Source organism: Terrapene carolina, unplaced genomic scaffold, assembly GCF_002925995.2.
Source record: "Terrapene carolina triunguis isolate 2854851 unplaced genomic scaffold, T_m_triunguis-2.0 Scaffold66, whole genome shotgun sequence".
In the NCBI taxonomy this organism is placed as follows: Eukaryota; Metazoa; Chordata; order Testudines; family Emydidae; genus Terrapene; species Terrapene triunguis.
In genome coordinates, this window is record NW_020664417.1 from 70,551,714 (window position 1) to 70,570,354 (window position 18,641).

Sequence of the window (18,641 nt, forward strand, 5' to 3'; positions counted from 1 at the left end):
CTACAGCTGCCCCAGATTGTTGTATGATGTCTATTAAAAGTATGGTCACAAGCCCCTTGTGATATGCAAGGTCCTCTGATCAGTTCACAGGAGCAGAGGGCACTATCACCCAGACTGTCACTGACGGCATTAAGGCTGCTGCAAGCTCCCTCCAGCTGGCTCCCAGCAGCTGACTCAGCCCTCCTCTGAGCAGCCATGGCAACTCTTGGTCACAAGGAAGAGCAGCTCAGTCATGTGAGAGTCAGTATAGTCTAGTGGACTAAGCATGTGACTGAGAGCAAAGTCTCCGATATTCCAAACCTGCCTCTGATACTGACACTCTCTCTGTGGGCTTGGGTGAAATATGTAGACCAAAATGATCAAACTTGGGTGCCTAAAGTCAGGCACCTAAAAGTCCTAGTTCGGAATCTAAATAAAAGTGGCCCAATTTCCAAAGGCATCGAGCACCCATTTGCAACTTACATTGAAGTTCATGCTCTAACTTTTCCTCATCTGTAAAATGAAACCTAAAACACCTTAGAGCGTTGGGGTGATTGGCAATGGGGGACCCAAAGTTGTCTCCCTCCCCACTTTATATCTTTAGTTTAAAAAATAATTAGCAAAGAATGCTATCTCTCTCCTCTCCCCCCAAAGAATCCTCTTGGTAACTGTCTTCCAGATCCTTAAGCCAGCCATAACTGTAGGGTTTGTCTATACTTGGTGTGATTCCCAGCTCGAGGAGACATACATGCTAGCTCTGCTTGAGTTAACATGCTTAAAATAGTAGTGTAGCTGTGGTAGCCTGAGCAGCAGCTTGGGCTAGCTGTCCAAGTTCGTACCATGGGGTCCATTTCATAGGTGCTGGAACAATGGATGCTGGAGGTGCTGCTGCACCCCTTGGCTTGAAGTATCATCATATACAGGGTTTACAGTTTGCTTCAATGGCTATCTGCACCCCCACTATACAAATTGTTCCAGCACCCCTGGTCCAGTCCGGTTTGTACTCCGGGCAGGTAGCTTCTCCCGCTGCCACCGCTACTCATGCTACTGTGGCTACACTAACTTGATGAGAGGCAGCATCAGTGTGTCCACTGGAGCTGGGAATCACCCCCCATCCCCAAGCTTCAAGTGCAGACGTAGCCATAATGGTGTGATCACCGTGTGCTAGGGTTGCCAACATTTTATTTAAAAAATAAGGGATTGTTTGTTTTTTAGCACCACCAGCCAACCCCTCCTCCCGATATGATTATTTATTATCATTATTATTAATAATAAGCAATACATTAACCACGATTTTTCTTGCTGCTTTTTGCAGCACTCAGCAATTCCAGATCTTGTTGTACAGAGCTGAAGAAACAAGGGACGTCCCTTGTAATAAGGGATTGTTGGCAGTGGGTGCTGGAGTTGGTTATGTTTTTTGCGTAGTAAACATTGTTTCACAGGCCCACCTAAAAATGCAAGGCCAATTCTTGATCGGCTCTAGTGTATACAGGGCCTGAATGATGACTGTGCAGTAGCTTAGTGGTTCTCAGCCTTTTTTATTTTCTGATACCTAAAAAAATCTCTAATGGAGGTGCGCACTGCTTTGGAAATCTTAGACATGGTCTGCGGACCCCCTGGGGTCTGCGGACCACAGGTTGAAAACCACTGCTCTATGGGAACGACCATCTTTTGCGGACATAGTCTGCCGACCCCCGGGGTTGAGAACCACTGCAGTAGCTTACATTATGCTGGTTATCTTCATGGGAGCTTAGATTGTGGGGAATCTTGGAGAACATGTAGGAAGATTATGAGGCAGATCCTTGACTGATGTAAATTCTCGATGAGGAGTTAATGGCGCTATGCCAGTTTACATCAGGAGCCATCAGAAATATTACTATGATTCTTGTTTGCACTTAATGTTTGAAGGACCAACTCTAAACACCTATGCCATTCAGAAACTAAAGGAGATAGGCTAAAATGTGGTTGAAATGTAAAGTAGTATCATCTCCTCACACTAAATTTGTTACTGGCCAGTCAGACTCTTTCAGTATTATCCCAATGAACCCTATGACTGTATGGCTGCAATTTTGAGAGCATTCCAACAGACATCAACATTTATTATGACAAAGTGGTTTAAAAGAAGAAAATGCTGTAAGGAAGCTTAATTACTAGCTGCCTTTCTACAGACAATATTAGCTTGCAAATCATCATTAGCTCTAATTAAAAAATAGCTTTTGATGGATTTTGTTTAAAAAAAAAAAGACCAAACTTCATTGTGGTTTTACTAACTTGTTTATATGACTATCTTGACAAATGTGTAGCAGTCATTACATTCTTGTAACAATCAGATCAGCAGAGACTGATCAACTGAAGACATAATAAATTAAGGGTATAATAACATTGCTTGTCAAAGTTGTGCAAACTAAATAAGATCTGGCTTGCAATTTATCTGGTATATTTATATTAAATGGGGAATTACGCTTAGAGATTTATGTAATTGATTTGCTTTGCAGGTGTTTTTTTAATAACAAATTAGCTTTTAAATTATGTTCTATTTGCTTTAAATAACAATGATTAGTTTGGTTCAGGCATAGGATGAGGGAATCCACAGACTGGAACAAGAACCACGTCAGATTAACAGCACCATCGTCTTTTGTAGTTTACGTTGGCAGTTAAATTAAAAGATTTTTCCCAATAGGACACTCTCTTCCAGTTTTTAAATAGAGAGTTGGTATGTTCTTAGTGGTTTATGTTTAAGCTCACCATTATCAGCAGTTTACAATGTTCTGCATAAGCATTTTGCAAGGAAGGTTATAGAATCATTCAAAGCCACTCATGAGGAAGCTAACCTTAGGCTAAAGCAATAGAAAGGACAGAAGTGTTTTCTTTATTGATGATGCACTAATCCATTGGGTTTAGAACTGTACCTTCTGGTTGACTACTTGATTCATTTGAAGCCCAAAAGACAAAATTCACTGACCAGACATAATGGTAATCTAGCAGTGAGAAAGATAAATAAGATACTTAAAGTTTTTATATTTTATCACTCCTGTTATCCTTATTGGAGTCCTAGATAAGGAGCCTTGCACAGTCTGAGCAGGCATCAGTATTGGGGGAAGTGTGCGGAATTAGAATGGCGGATGCAGCTTTTTGGAAAGGAGTCAACTTCTGTTGCAGGGGTAAATTCTGAAAAATATAAACAGAAGCAGACACCATGCAACTGTACCATCAATTAAGTTGGTTAATAGCATTTCAACTTGTTATTAATAAAGCAAACATTTACTAATCTTATCTCTTGTAAGCAGGAAGGAAGTTAAAGTGCACACTAATGCACATTGCTGTCAGGAAAAGTGGTTTATAATATCATATGGTATAATTTGCAACGAAGCAAAAACAGTAAATGGCTATGTGGGAGCACTCTTTATCCTCTTGATTTAACCTCCCCACACCCGCTAGGGGTGTGTGTGTGTGTGTGTGTGTGTGTGTGTGTTTTAAAGCTTCCTACTTCCATGTATTCAAGGCATTTCTGGCTGTATTCTACTAGAATACCTACAGTCTGGCTGTGGCAGAGAGCATGCTGCTGGAGAACTGACGAGACGATGGATAAATGGTGTGAAATCTCCTTTCCTCAGGTTTTTCTTTTCCTTCTCCCAGGATTCAGGTACTTTGAGGAGCAATCAGCGTGATAGTTTAATTGTACTCCAAGGAATGCTCTGATACAATCAGGACTGACAAATGATGGTCTGAGAAGTGAGAACATTTATTTAAAAGCATTGCTTGTCAGTCATTATGAAAAACTGAGGAGTGAATTTTATTGATTGATCATGAAACAGATACATTTCCCCCTCATATTTCCCTCTCTTTCCTCCTTTCCAACCACCTTTTAGTGTTTCAGGTGGTAAAATCAGGAACAAGATTTTGTAAAAATAGGAGACTAAAGTTAGGATCCTAAATCCTTATTTAGACTCCTGAATAAGTGGTCTGATTTTCAAAAGTGCTGAGCGCCCACCACCTTCAGTTCACTTCAGTGGGAAATGCTGGCTTCTCAGACCTTTTCCAAATCAGGTCCTTATTTAAGTCTCAATTTAGGCTTCTATTCATGAATATAGTGGCCCAAGTACAGATGAGCTGTGACAGAGTCCTATAGCCACTAAATTCAGCCCTTGTGCTTCTGTATTGAAGAGAATGAATTGCTGATTAATTAGATCAGTTTTGCATGCACAACTATTTTCTGCAAACACTCCTCACTTCTTTTGACTAGAAACCACCTGATAGTCTGCTGACGTTTGAAATAATATACAGCTTATCTGTTGTGAAGTCCACTGAAAAATAATTTACTATTCACATGCTAAACATAGGGGCAGTTGGTCCTTCTATACTACTACAATAATTCTGCAAAGGAAATTTCATTGATGAAAATGAAAAAAATTAAATAGTCATAATTTACTGCTTCAGCCTGCAGGGCAGCTGTTTTCTGCCTCTATCTGTATTCTAATAAGTCTTTTAAATGAAGAGATTTATGAGATTATTTTAATTTTGATGTCTTTTTAATGCTTCATGCATTTTAAATACAACCTTTTAATAGTTTTTGAGATTGAAGAATTTAATTTTATTTTATACTGCTGAAATAAATGTATTCTCAGGAGACTGCACCATTATTATAGGTTTTTTTAAAATTCAGCATATCTGCCATATACAACTAGAGTACCAACCAGCAATGATACACTTAGCATCAAATACAAGGCTTCATTTGAGTTTGGAAGGCAATTTGGTTATTAAGTACATTTAAAAACTCTGTTTACTATGGGCAATAATAGCTGGTTTAGCTGCATAGAGGACCCAGTCTGGCCGAAGTAAAGGCCATGATGCCCAGAATGCAGTGAAATAGGTGTAGTCCTGCTCTGTAAGATGCATCTGCATCCTCCTTGTCTGCCTCAGCAGCAGGCTTGTGGAAGGGGAGTTTGGAGAAGGTTAGAGACATAGCTGATTGGTCCATTCAGTTACAGATCCCATCAGCCAAAAACCCTGCAAGGCTCTGCTAGAGCCCCTGACCCTGGCTGGGGAAGGAGTCTGTACCACATAGGCCTCCCACTGGCTTTGGTGGAGACTCTCTGTGTAGAATGAAGGACAGCAGGACTGTGTCTTTCCTTAGGGATGTCCGTTTTCTTTTTCAGTTGAAGGTACAAAATGGTGTCACAGAAGGGGCATTGCTGAATCAAACTCCTTTCCATCATCCACAGCTCCTCTACAGTCTTCATGTTCCTCCCCTCTCCCCAACAATTTACATTAATCTAAATGTAAATCTGGAGAATTTTTTTTTAACATTTTCCCCTTAAACTGTTTTTCATGTCCACTGGAACATATTTTTTAGACAGGCCACAGTGGTCCCTTCTGATTTTGGAATCTATGAATCCACGAGTTACAGTAAGTGCCAAGTTGTTTAGCAATTACTGTGCTAAATTCTCATCTTTTCACAACAAAGTATAGTAATCCACAAAAGATAAAAAAGTAAAACAGCTGCAACTAAATGTACAAATTCCTGTTACTGTTTTCAGGTGATTTCTTCATGTCTGGGTACTTAATGACCCCATTATCGCAGTATCTGAGTGCCTCACAATTATTTATAGGTTTATCCTCACCATACTTTGTGAGGCAGGAAAGTGTTATTTGCTCATTTGTAAAATGGGATACTGAGACAGAGACAGAGTTACCTAAGATCACACGGTAAGTCTTATGTCAGAGTTGGGAATTGACTGAGCAAACACTGCACTCTCAGTATTGGAAGCTATAGTGTTATGGTCCAATATTATAGTACTTTTTTTTTAAATAAGGGCACTGCAGGACTATCTGCAGCTGACCTCTGATCTGGTTGATGTAGTCACAGAGCTATCGCCAAATTCAGACCATTTCACCTTAGTATCTGCTTCACTTCAACTGTATGAAAGATCTCAGAGGAGGTAGTAGCATTGTACATGTATTTGAACATGCTGTCTGAGTCCTAAAATATATTTTATGAACTAATGAAATCCTCTGTCTTGGTAAAGAGAGAAGCCCAGCGCTTCTTTGATACTATTTCAAGCCCTGCTAGAAACTAAGGGAACAGATGTGACCTCAAGAATGCTCCCTCAAAGTTCTAAGCACAGAATTCTGATCCCTCAAGTCCTGACAGCCAGGCCCTGGGCAAACTTCAGCTGAAGGATTTCTTGGAGTGACAGCAATGGAGGTTTTTCTGGCTGAGCATCTTTCAGGACTTCACCATACTCTGCTTTAGGTTAGGGACATGCACATGGAGACTATGGTGAGGGGGGCCATGCACCTAGATAAATACACCAGGAGCCTAGGTGAGAGAATATAAACCATGTGCCACTGATATCTCGCTGAACTGAAATTCCAAATTAACCTTTCCAATTTGTAGGTCCCTGGTCAACCACTTTTCAGACTTGGGCCCAGATGCAGACAGCTACTAATGAATGTGGCTAACTTGAAACATGTGAGTAGTCCCATTGCTTAAAATTAGGCATTGTCATGTTGAACTGAGGCCTTAAAAGATGAGAACAATGCAGAAGTGGGTCATCAGCAAGAAGACTAACCTACACTAATGGAGTCCTTAGAGAAAAATGTATTTGCTATATGATCTAGTCATGCAAATGGGAGCTGAACATGACTGAGTGCTAAGATGTGCCCTGGAATTTCAGCTTTACACACTTCTTTCTCTTGCTATAGCTTACTTGGATAAGTTGTGAAGAGAAACAAAAAGCCACCTACATTTTGAACTCATCAGTGTTTCAGAGCTAAGACCTCTATTACAGGCATCCATGCTTCTGAGATTTGTATAACATCTTGGGATAAAATGCCTAGAAAAAGTAATCATTTTATCAATGGTTTAATCATTAAAGAGCTGGAAGATAGGAGGTGAGTAAATCAGACCAATAGTGAACACATTTCTTCTTTCCAGCTGGTTCTGCTTATTTTGAGTACCCTTGTCGTGATCTGCCTCTTTCTAGTTGTCAAGCCAAAGCCACAGTATTTGCTTTGCGTGCATGTTAGATTTCAGCTACCACACTTTAGGTTTGTAATTAAGAAATTAATTAAAATAGTATACAGTTTACTGCACAGTCTCTCAAGAGCAGGCCAGTTTACAAGATTTTTACACATTATGTGTGCTATAAATTGTATGCTACAGAGGTACAGAATCATATTCACACTGACATTAAAAGTTCTCCTCCTCCCTCAGAGGAGTATCACTAAAAATTATTGAGAGGGACCAGTTATGAGGTAATTGTCTTAGCAGAAAGCCAGGTGAACAAGACTTAGAATTTTAAAACTTGAAGACTGACATGGAATCTGATATAAGCATAGTAAAGAGTAAAGGAGAAGGGAAAAGAATTTTAAATTTGTGTAATGAATTAATGTTCTAAATTGAGTTCAAGTTACCAAGGTTACTAAGTATCTTTATCACTGATCCAAAGCTTCTGTTAACCTTCTACAGATGCCCCCTAAATGGCAACATTTCAGAATTCTAAAGCACAAGCCAGAAAGTTGTTATTCAGTGCTGTACTTTTGCAGATTACTGAGCCCTTTCAGTTTGAGAGAGTTCACTTTTCGTTACATGGGGCCAAATGCATCTTTGGGGCAACTCAGGTGATTTCAATGGCTTTCCACTGAGGATCAGTTGGCCAAAGACATTTAAAATGATGTTCCCTTTTGCCGATTCTATCTTGAGTCTTATTTTACCCTTTATATGTATTCACACTTACTCTCTCTCTCTCTATATATATATCACCACCTAAAAATAAATTAGAAATATGTGAGGTGGTAGTGCCTTATTTCAGCAATTCCAGACAGGATTTAAGATGATTTTTTGAAAGTAACACATGTGCAAATTTTGTTAGGAACCTCTCTCTCCCCTCCCCCCGGGAAATAGAGAGAGAGGTTAGGAAATAAAGATAATACAGTGGAATTAGCACATAACGCTGACCTATGGATGGTATTGACAGAGCTTTTCTCTGAATGACCTTTTAGTACTGCCAGGTGTTTACTGCCATTAGGAACTTTGATGCAACTGAGGCCATAGAAAGAAAGGAAAATGAGATGAAGCTAGCGGGGAAAAAAATCAAAATAGAATGTAGGGCAAACAAAACCAAATTAATTTTTCCTACCTTATCAGTATCAGCAGAAGTTGAATCAAATTTTATAGCACAGCAAATTATTGATCTTTGTTTTTTTTTAACAAAAGAAAATTTCAGATAACTGTTTCACAGCTTTTGAAGGTTGCTCAAGAAATGCTGGACAATCAGTATGAATCAGGATAATCAGTTCTATAAATATAAAATGGTTCCTGCCTAACTTTCACAAACATATTAGTACCTGTTTATATCAGTTAGGTGGCTCCAGTGAATTCAGACTGTCTTGGAAAAAATATGGGGAAAGGCTAGCAGATTGATGTAGGAAGTATATTGATTTTAAATCAAATGTCAAAGATCTGTGTGTACATACCGAATCATGCCTTATACTGTGCTTTTGTGAATTGTAGCTAAACATTGCTAAATCTTAGGGTCAGATTTGACAGCCTCAGTGGCTATTGTAGCAAATGTCATTACTCAATGTGAATAAGGACATTACTGGAGTTTGGTATTTTGGTTGCTGTTGACACTGTTACTAATGAAAGTTCATTAGAGGTCATGCTGTATGTCTGATTAAAACAAAACCATTGTTTTCCTACAGCAATGGAAATTGGGAGTCAGTCCATGTATGTCAGTGAAGTTACATTGGTATGTAACCAGTGAACAGAGAATTGGGCTATGAATCCCTTTTATGAGAATCCTTTCCTTCATCCCAGTCAGTGTTAGTGCAGGCCAAAGTATGAAGCAGGCCATTCTCTAGAGCAGCTAGTTTACAAGTATTTATGAATATTGACTTTTTTCAGGACCTACCCATTAGGGATCTAGTTCACTTTCCTCTCCATATTCTTTTATCATTCATGTTAATAATAATAATAACAATTAATAATTAAGAGGAGTTACCAGGGTGCATGGAAGAGAGAGAAATCTCAAATTGTAAAAAATCCAACGCTGGACTCGAATGACTTACTTTGCATAAGGGAATAAGGGTTAGTAAGAACTGTGTGTGCACCAACTCAGTCTGGGGTGTATAGGTCATTCCCTTCTGGAGCAGGTGGGCAGGAAGGGATGGGGAGTGGGCAGAGCCTTGGCTCCCCTCCACCCTTGTTGGCATACAGTAACTGACCCATCACAGGGAGGCTGGTAACTTACTGTTGCTCTAGGCCAGCAGTAAATTACTTTCCCTGGAGAAGCCAGGAGAAGGAGGGGAAGGGATTGTGACTCAGGGTATCTCTGAAGCTACTCTGGGATCAGTGCAGATTTCTCAGCATCTTTCTCAGGGCTGAATCTTAACTCAAAAGGAAAAGCAATTGAAAAAATTTAAGGTGTTGGCTTTGACCTACAAAGCCCTAACGAGGTATGGCACCTTCCTACCCGAGAGACTGCTTCACTTCCCTGGCCACACTGCCAGAGTTCATCAGCAGGGGCCTTGTTGTTATAAAAGGAATAGGGCTGTTGGTAAAGTGGTCTCTGAAAGGTCCCCTTTCCTTTGGAATAGTCCCCCCCCCCAAGATCCTAAAGACCCCAGATTTGTTGACCTTCTGGGCACATTGCAAGGCCCATCTGGTTGAGTAAGCACTTGTGGAAGGCTGAAGCAGTTACAAGTGGGATTTGCCCTATGGGGTTTGTAGGCTTTATTGGTCATAACTGGTGATCATATGTGGTGTGCTAGGATCAGTGGTGCAAGTAGAATTTATTTTTTACCGGTACGCTGCACATAGGCGACTTATGTGAGGGACACAAAGGGGGGGCACCAGCTCAAGGGGAGGGCACGTGACCCCACCCCCAGCCTGGGGACCCCGCACTCTCCCCGTCCCCTCCCCATCCCATGTTACCTGGGGCGGCGCCCTATGTCCTCCCACTGCGCTGAATACAGATTTCTGAATGGCAGGGCTCTCCAGAACCTCAGTGGCAAAAGAAGCAGAACATGGGTCCGCCTGGCGGCCCCATGCTGGCAGCTCCTCCAGCACGACTGTACTGCCCCCAGCCCTGTCCTCCAGCAGGGCTGTACAGACCCCAGACAGGAGATACAACTACATGGAAGGGCTGGGGGTGGGGCAGGGTGTGGTACAGCCGTGCTGGAGGAGCTGCCAGCATGGGGCTGCCCGGCAGCCCCACGTTCTGCTCCTGTGTCTTTCCGGTACGGCGTACTGGCAATAAATATCTTAATGGTATGGCGTACTGGACTGTACCACCCTACTTGCACCGCTGGCTAGGATGGAAGGAATATGCTGCTTTGATCAGTTTTCCCCTTATATCTCCTTGGCTTTTGGGTTTATAAATCTGTATCAAGGGCTCCCATGACTTTGGAGGATGATAAATACCCTTTGGTATAGGGCTTCTAGGTGACCAAAATACAAATAAATAAATAAAATTCTGTCATGAATGATGAAATATAAATGAACGCTTTGAGGTCCAGAAACCTGATAGCTATTTGTGAAGCAGTTGAGGAGTGTTCATAAGTACTGTGCTCTCCACTACATTATGGGAAGTATTTATTTCATGTGCATTTAATAATGCAGTAAAGATGATGCCTGAAATGCTGAAGTACAATGAGGAATTATTAGTTTTCTGCAATGAAGGTAAAGGTACCATGTATGAGTGCCCTGGAGGATATGCAAGATACAGAAAATGAAATGAAATAAAATAAATAAAAAGTGGCAGATGACTGGTTTCTGGATATTGCTGGGTGGATTTATTAATTGCTAATATAGCACTGAGCCATGAATTACTCAGTCATTGCCATTGTTTCAATTTTATGACTTTCCTCTTAAATACAGATTCGTTAGGAAAGAATCAAATGTCATTGGGCAGTGAATTATACAGAAACAAATTTATGCTTGTGAATGCTGATTTCACATAATAAGTTATGACTTTAAAAGGACACCGTCAAGGTATTTTTCATCATTTTTTAGAATGATTTTTTTTCTCACTGTTGTCTGTAATAACCCCTTAGATGTTGGAAGGTGAAAGCCACCTTACAGATTCCTTATCCTCTCCTCCTCCCTCTACCCTATAATATATGCACAGTGGTTTGGGCATGGTAGGGTTTCTCATCCTGTGTATTTTAAAATTCTTGTCTTTCTTTATTTTAGATGAAATAGCATTGAGGTATTTGTTTTAGAAGGACATATGTTAGAATTAACTGGCATTTGAAAACAGATACTAGCCCCAAAATAAAGGTCACTTTTAGGAAATACCAACTTGGGAGTGACCCTACATACATGGCTTTTCATTGCTACGATGCAAAGCTCAGCATATCCCAGACAGTCTGTTATCTCAAAATGCCTTCCTGCTGCAATCACAGAGCATGGCTGCATTGCATTTGGTCTGTCAAAATCTATTTCACAATCTGAGATGCTTTGCTGAGGAGTAGATTACTGTGGTTGTGGCTCCTTATCTCATAGTACATGTTTGATGGTTAAAGAATAGTTAATAATACTGTTAGGGCTTAAACTAATGAAGAAAAAGAATATGAAGAAACAGTATGAATTCCATGAACTGACATGCATCAGAAAATGCCTCCAGTCACTGGGAGTTCATATGTGTAAAAGGCCACTCTTATGTTTTATGTTCTTTTATATATAAAAGCGTTGTGTTGGATTAGTCTTAGCAGAATTATCCAAACAATACAAAGCTGACACCATATTTAAATACTGGTGCTGCATGATAAAAGTGGAGTTAGTTATATCCTTGGCATTATTCCTTCATATTGTTATTTATTCTTTGTAAGATGATTTATAGCTTGTATAATTTACTGTCTGTATGTACTGAGTGTGGAGAAAACATGGTCAAACAAAAGGTTCCAGTGAAGTAGTTTACAAGTACTGGGCTTGTGTTGGGCCATATTTACACTAACACTAATGTCGGCAAAAATTTTGTCGCTCAGGAGTGTGAAAGAAAACACCCCATTGAGTGACATAAGTTTTGCCGGCATAACTGCTTGTGTGCTATGTCGTCAGGAAATACTATCCTGCTGACATAGCTGCTGCCGCTCGTTAAGCTGGTTTTATTATGTCGATGAATGAGCTTTCTCCCGTTGGCATAACGCGGCTACGGTATCGGTACAGCTGTGCTGCTGTAAGCTTGTAAGTGTGGACAGGATTACAACTTGTCCATTACCCTATTTTGGTTGTTCAATATGTTATGTAATGTCCAGGATATTTCCCTACAGTATATTCTTTATTGCTTTGGCCAGATTCTCTCTAACCATCCCAAGCAATGGTGTTTTTACCTAAATTTCATCCTGTTCTCTTTAGGCATACTACCTTTCACTGCTCTAAATAATTCTCCTTCTTTGGTTTTAAGATGCCTATCTGCATCTTTAAGCACCTAAATACCTTGACCTAAGGCACCAGCATCATATCCGTTTAACCTGTCAAGGCCCAAATCTTGGGCCTGATGTGTGACAAAGACCCAAAATGAGGGATTAAATAAAATTCTTGCAGAAAATTTAAAATTCTGCAGGATTTATTCCTTCAGTGGAAATAACTTGTTCTGTAACCTCAGTGAGGCAACACAAAATTTGCATGGAATGGAAGTAACTTTGAGACTAAAATGAGGGCGCTTGGAAATGTCTGACCAGGAGTGTGGTTTCTTAGCCCCACTATTTATTATTATTATTGAATATTTATAATCTGGTAGCATTTTAAAACCACAACCAGATTGGACCCCATTGTGCTAGGCACTGTAAAAAGTTGTCACAAATGCTGATGAGGCCCCATACCCCTAATTTCTTTCCCTGTCCCTTACTATTACCTTCTGCTGGGTCTCCCAATGCAGTCAAAAATGCTTTGAAGTATTATTTAGATGGCCAGTGTAATTAAGGCTAGCTGTTGCAGCAGTTGTAAATGGGATTCTTAAGGCTAATGTTGGGATGTAGGATTTGTTTTTTTCAAATGACGTCCTCCCCCACCCAGGAGTTGTGTAACTGAAGGGAAGAGCGGTGTGTCCATAGGTATGAAGAGTAGACCATAGAAAATTTATGCAGAGGAGAGCACAGAAGTAAAATAGTATCTTGCTGATATTGCAGTAGGTATCTGAATAGAGGTTTATAGAATGGTGTAAAAGGAACGTACGGCCTTCAAGATTTGTTAAGCGCTTATAACTTTTTTTATGTAGCACTTTGTGTCTGAGCATAACTTTTTTGTTAGGCGAATTGCCGTTTGAAATGCCATACAAACAGAACTTTACAATGCAGTAACTCACTGAGGTAAAAGACAGTATAATTGCTGACAGGAATTCCTTCATAGACTATGTGTATCTTTATTATAAATAATCTACCAGCCTCTTAACTGAAAAACACCGAAGGATATAGGGATAATTGATCTCTCTCTCCATTCTGGGAACCTATAATGATAGCCCTACTGTATATATTGGAAGCACATTTAATGCTAGTTTTTTGGTTTAAAGAGTGTGGACTTGTTCTTAAGATTTTGCTATTTGAAGAAAATCTTTAGCCAAGTCAGGTTTTTAATCGCTGTGTTAGTCATCCCAGTGATTACATAAGGAACGCTGTAGGAGCATTTCAAATACCATCAGCCCTTGGCACTGGAATAACAATGAGGATGAAGTATTAAAAACTATGTAGTCATAAAGGCAAACATGGCTAGATTGTTACATGGAGAGATCATCGCAGTATTTGTGGCTGAATATATCTTTACATTAATTCAGCTCATTTCTAAGACAACACGCTGGAAGAAAACATAATTTGAATTAATTATTTGCACATATGGCATGTGCCTGATGTCAGCAAATGCTACATTAAGGACAGACGTGCTGGGCACACATTAAATAATAGAGTAAATATTTGTATTGTTTATGATAAACTGATTCCTTTTGCAGATCTTCTTTGTTTGTGCCTCTGTAAATGTGTCTGTTGGGCTTGTTTGCTATGATTCATATAGTGTAATGTCTTAAGTGTTATGTGCTCTTTTAAATCTAAATCCTACAATAAGGCCTAGCTCTGTTTTCAGAGCGATTGATTGTTTAGTAACACTTTAAAATAATGGCCAAAATCATTATGGCACATTATTATTGTACTGAATGTTTTGTTAACATTAATCATGAGAGCTTGTTTTGTGTCAGAAGTACTTCTATAGGATTGCCATTGTAATTCAGTAGTAATAAAATATGCATTTATTTTAAAGTCTTTCCAAATATTTATATGAAGTGTTGGGTCCGGGGGAGGTTGGTTGTTTTTTGTAGGAAGAAGAACTTATTTTCAGGTGCCCTAAACTTCTTTAGCATGTAGAAGGAAGGAAGACTGTAAGATGGTGCCAGCATCTAGGGTACTGCATAGGAATTTAGTGCTCTTCTTCTGAGCCACTTTAAACTCAGGAGCTGTAACCCTGTCTGCAAAGACATAGGTCTAGAGCCACAAAGGGATTTAGGAGCTGAACTATCACTTTAGTTCACTATCACTGTTTTGCTAAATCCAAAATTCAGATTCTCAGAACCACTATTCAGCATGTCACCTAACCCTGTAGGCCCCTATAGTCCCTATGTGCCTATGTTTCCATAGATAAAGTCCCTTGGTGCCTAAAGGTCTGTGAGTGAACATTCGCACAGCCACCTGAATCCTGACATCTGGCACCCGAGTGGGATCCTCAGACTAGGCATTCTCCCAATTCTCACCTGATCCAGTAGGTGTTCTCAAAGGCTACCTAACAGAGTGGGCTCCACACAAAACACAGTTGGAGGAGAAAGTGGTGGTGGTCCCAGGTCACTTATAACCTTTAGCCCAGTGCTTAGATCACTCATCCAGGTTCAAATCCCCCTCTGTATAATGAGGAGCAGAGATTTGAACCCGTGTTTCTGACTTCTTAGGATAGTGCTCCCAGGCGGCATGGGGTTATTCTAGGGAGGGTCTTTCTCAGTTTCATCTGTTGAAGCTATTTCACTTTGTATAAATAATTTAATAGTCACGGAAACAGGAATTTGAACCTGGGTCTCCCACATCCCAGGTGAGTGCCCTAAACACTGGGGTAAACATTTTTGGGGGGAGAGGGAAAAGAGGAGGCAGCACCACCACCACCTCCTCCTCCACATTATGTGTGGTTGTTTTTTTAAAAAGAAAGGGCTTAGGTGCCTAAGTCCAGAAGAGAATTCACAGCATAGGTGCTGGAACTAGGGGTTCTGGGGGTGCTGTGCACACCCTGGCTTGAAGTGCTTTCCATCATATAGAGGGTTTACAATTTGGTTCAATGACTGTCAGTACACCCAGTATAAAAATTGTTCCAACGCCACTGGTTCACAGCATGAATCCCAAGTAGAGATTTGCTCTTTCCTCTGAATGATGTTTTGCTGTATAGGTGCACAGGGGCAGTAAAAATATATCCGTGTGTTGATTCACTTGATAAAGCACTGATGAATATAGCCCCTGGTCTCAATTTTGCCTCACAGACAGCCAGACACTGATCCAGCTATACAACTCCCCATACCTGGTTGCTTATCTTGCTCGCTAATCAGCTAGACAGGATGGCCTGCAGAATAGGCACCTAATGAGTCTGTAAAGAAATCAGTAGTTTGTTATTTAGGGGAAAATGGGGATTAAAAAAAGATTGATTTTTTTTAAAGTGTCATTTGGGACTGGCTTATAGATCCTACTGCATTAGACAGACTTTGGTTCGATTCTTGGCAGTGCTAGTTGGATTAGGAGTGTCTAGCATGCAACTGAAATCCTGAGATTGTGTGCCAGGTATTAAATAGTTCCATAAACCCAGTGAAAAGTGGGAAGGATATTTCTAATAAATGACTGCTATTTTCTTCTGAAATGCAGGAATACATTTTGTTGATTGAGGGCTGGCTGTGTTTATGCATTTTCAGTTAAGATGAGACAATTTTGCAAACTAATTCTTGAACACGTTACAAACATAGACAATCAATTCATATTAAAAGTATCACAAATAAAGACACCCTAATTTCCTAAATTACCAACACTTAGAATTTTTTTAAACTAATCCTTGTGTTACAAAAATCTTGTGGGCAGACTTGATTATTTGGTATGCATGTAAAACCTCCATAACATATATTTTTGTTTCTACTGAGGAATGTAATGAGATAGATACCGTTATTCATTTACACTCTCTTTGTTATGGGGGGAATTAATATCATAAAAGGTGAAAAACAAATAAACCAGTAGTTTTGCTAGCATACTGTGATTTTTTGACAGTTGTCTTCGTGTGTATAAATTACATATTTGCCCGGTATGTTGTGAGTTGCACCCTTGTGTGTAACAGAGAGCTTGGTGCACCAGAGGGGTTATCAGAGATGCTGTTATGTCACTTTTCTGTCCACCCTCCTTTCGATCCTGGGGAAAGCTGGGGGCTGGTTTGACCCCTGGCATAAGTTAGATAGGACACAGGGACTACTTTAATTTATGCCTGCTGGAGAGGCCTCCTGCGAGCCATTCTGACAGTCTCAGATCATTGGTGGATCGTGTGCTCCGGTTATGCTGCCTCCAACCCCTATCACCTGTGATGTGGCTGCCCCAGGCTTACACCAACAGGGGAATCCCTAGCTGCCTTTTTAGGGCAGCTTTAAGTTTCTTTTGTGTTGCTGGCTCCTGGACCAAGGAAGTGGCTCAATAAATGACATATCAGACAGCAAACTTTTTCCAACTACATGTTGACTTTTATGGCAATCAAAAATGTATGTAACAAAGCAACATCAGCTTTACAAAAAATCCACATTCATTTCTGTTTTTCTTTCTCCAAACCCAGGAGTAATACAGCAAATATAACACACACAAGCACCTAAAAAGAATATACACAAGCATCGTACATATTGTGAGCTCAGCCCTGCCGGACTTATACATGTGGCTTTTCCAGGACTACTTGCTTGCGTAAAGATAGTTGTGCCTGAGTGTCCCTGTCTATTAAGTTTTGGCTAAAAAAAAAAAAGTAATCTTGTTGAAGTTTAGCAATTATGTACCATAGTTAATTAATCATATAATTAAATGAAGTGAGACCATATTTCTTGAAATGTGCCAAATAATTATGATACATTTCAGTAATTATGTGTAATAAAACTAATTAAACATATAATTCAAAGAGTCAAGAAAATATTTCTCAAAATGAATTTATCCTGTCCTTAGGTCAGAAAAATCTCTAATATTTTTTGTTAAATCAAAACCCCTTTAATCCAATCCGTTATATTTTTGAAGACCTTGTAGATTTTCAATATTAGATTTTTTTTTGGCATAATATTAGTTCTTAGTAAGAATTTTTCTTGGGACTTTGTCATGTTATTTAATCTTTATAATAGCACTGGTCACCCAGTATGAAAATCCTTGGATCTCTTGTTAGATCATTACTCAGAAAATAGATGTGACTGCTCTTGGGTGCTGATTTCTTGCTTTACCACTGCAAAGTCATACAGTGTACTTATAAAAGGAAAAGGAAATGAGAGGAAACAAATATTACCCATTGTGAGTTGTGTGTTCAGAGCTCAGACGTTCTAATAGATTATATTGGCACGTGCCTGAAGCACTGAACACAGAAATATTCTCAGTTGGAACAGTGGACTAAGCTGACCTCCCTCTCTTGTTGCAACGTTTTTTTATACTTAGTTCTCATTTTCTCTGCTGCTTTGAAGAAATTCTGCTGCCACTGCACATGATATTGTTAGAAGGGGAAGAGGCATCAGAGAACCCCATAAAATCAAGCTTGTGATATTAATTTTGTCACCTTGGGCTTTATAGTCATTTTATGGTCATTTTAAAAAAGTTTTAGATAAAACATTATGGCTCCATCTTTATGGTCTCTTATGCTGTGTTTAATCAGTGTAATTATAGAGGGATAATATTACTAGTTCTTAAGATTTTAGCATTATTACTATTAATGTAGCTTAAAAAAAGGAAAACCTATTTAAATTCTGGTGCCATACAGTTCTTACACAGAGCAAAATATTGATGAGGCATTTTTGGTATGAAGTTAACTAAAAGAAGCAATGGTGCCTTTTTGTTGGTACAGTAGCATGCTTCTGCATTTATTAGCTTATTTGCAACTGAGAAGAGATTGCTTAGCAGTGATAAAACCAAGCAACGAGAAGGTGTTTTTGTTCAGGATCAGGGCCGGTGCAACCCATTAGGTGACCTAGGTGGTCGCCTAGGGCACTAGCATTTGGGGGGCGGCATTTTGGGTCCTTCAGCGGCGACCGCGGCGGCTGGATCTTCGGCTGCCCCAGTCGTCGTTGGCATTTAGGCGGAGGGAGCTGGGGCAGGGGGGAACGGGGAGGGCCACCTGCAGCAAGTAAGGGGGAGGGGCGGCACTCAGGGGAACTCCCCGCCCCAGCTCACCTCTGCTCCACCTCCTCCCCTGAGCACGCCGCCCTGCTCTGCTTCTCTCCCTCCCAGGCGTGCGGCGCCAAACAGCTGATTGGAGCCGCAAGCCTGGGAGGCGGGAGAAGTGGAGCGGCGACGGCATGCTCGGGGAGGAGGCGGAGCACAGGTGAGCTGGGGCGGGGAGCTGCTGCATGGCTCCCTGGGCCGAGGTGAACTGCCACTGGGGGGGGCCTCAGGGCGGAGCGGGGAGCTGCTGCGGGGGGGGGGGGGGGGGG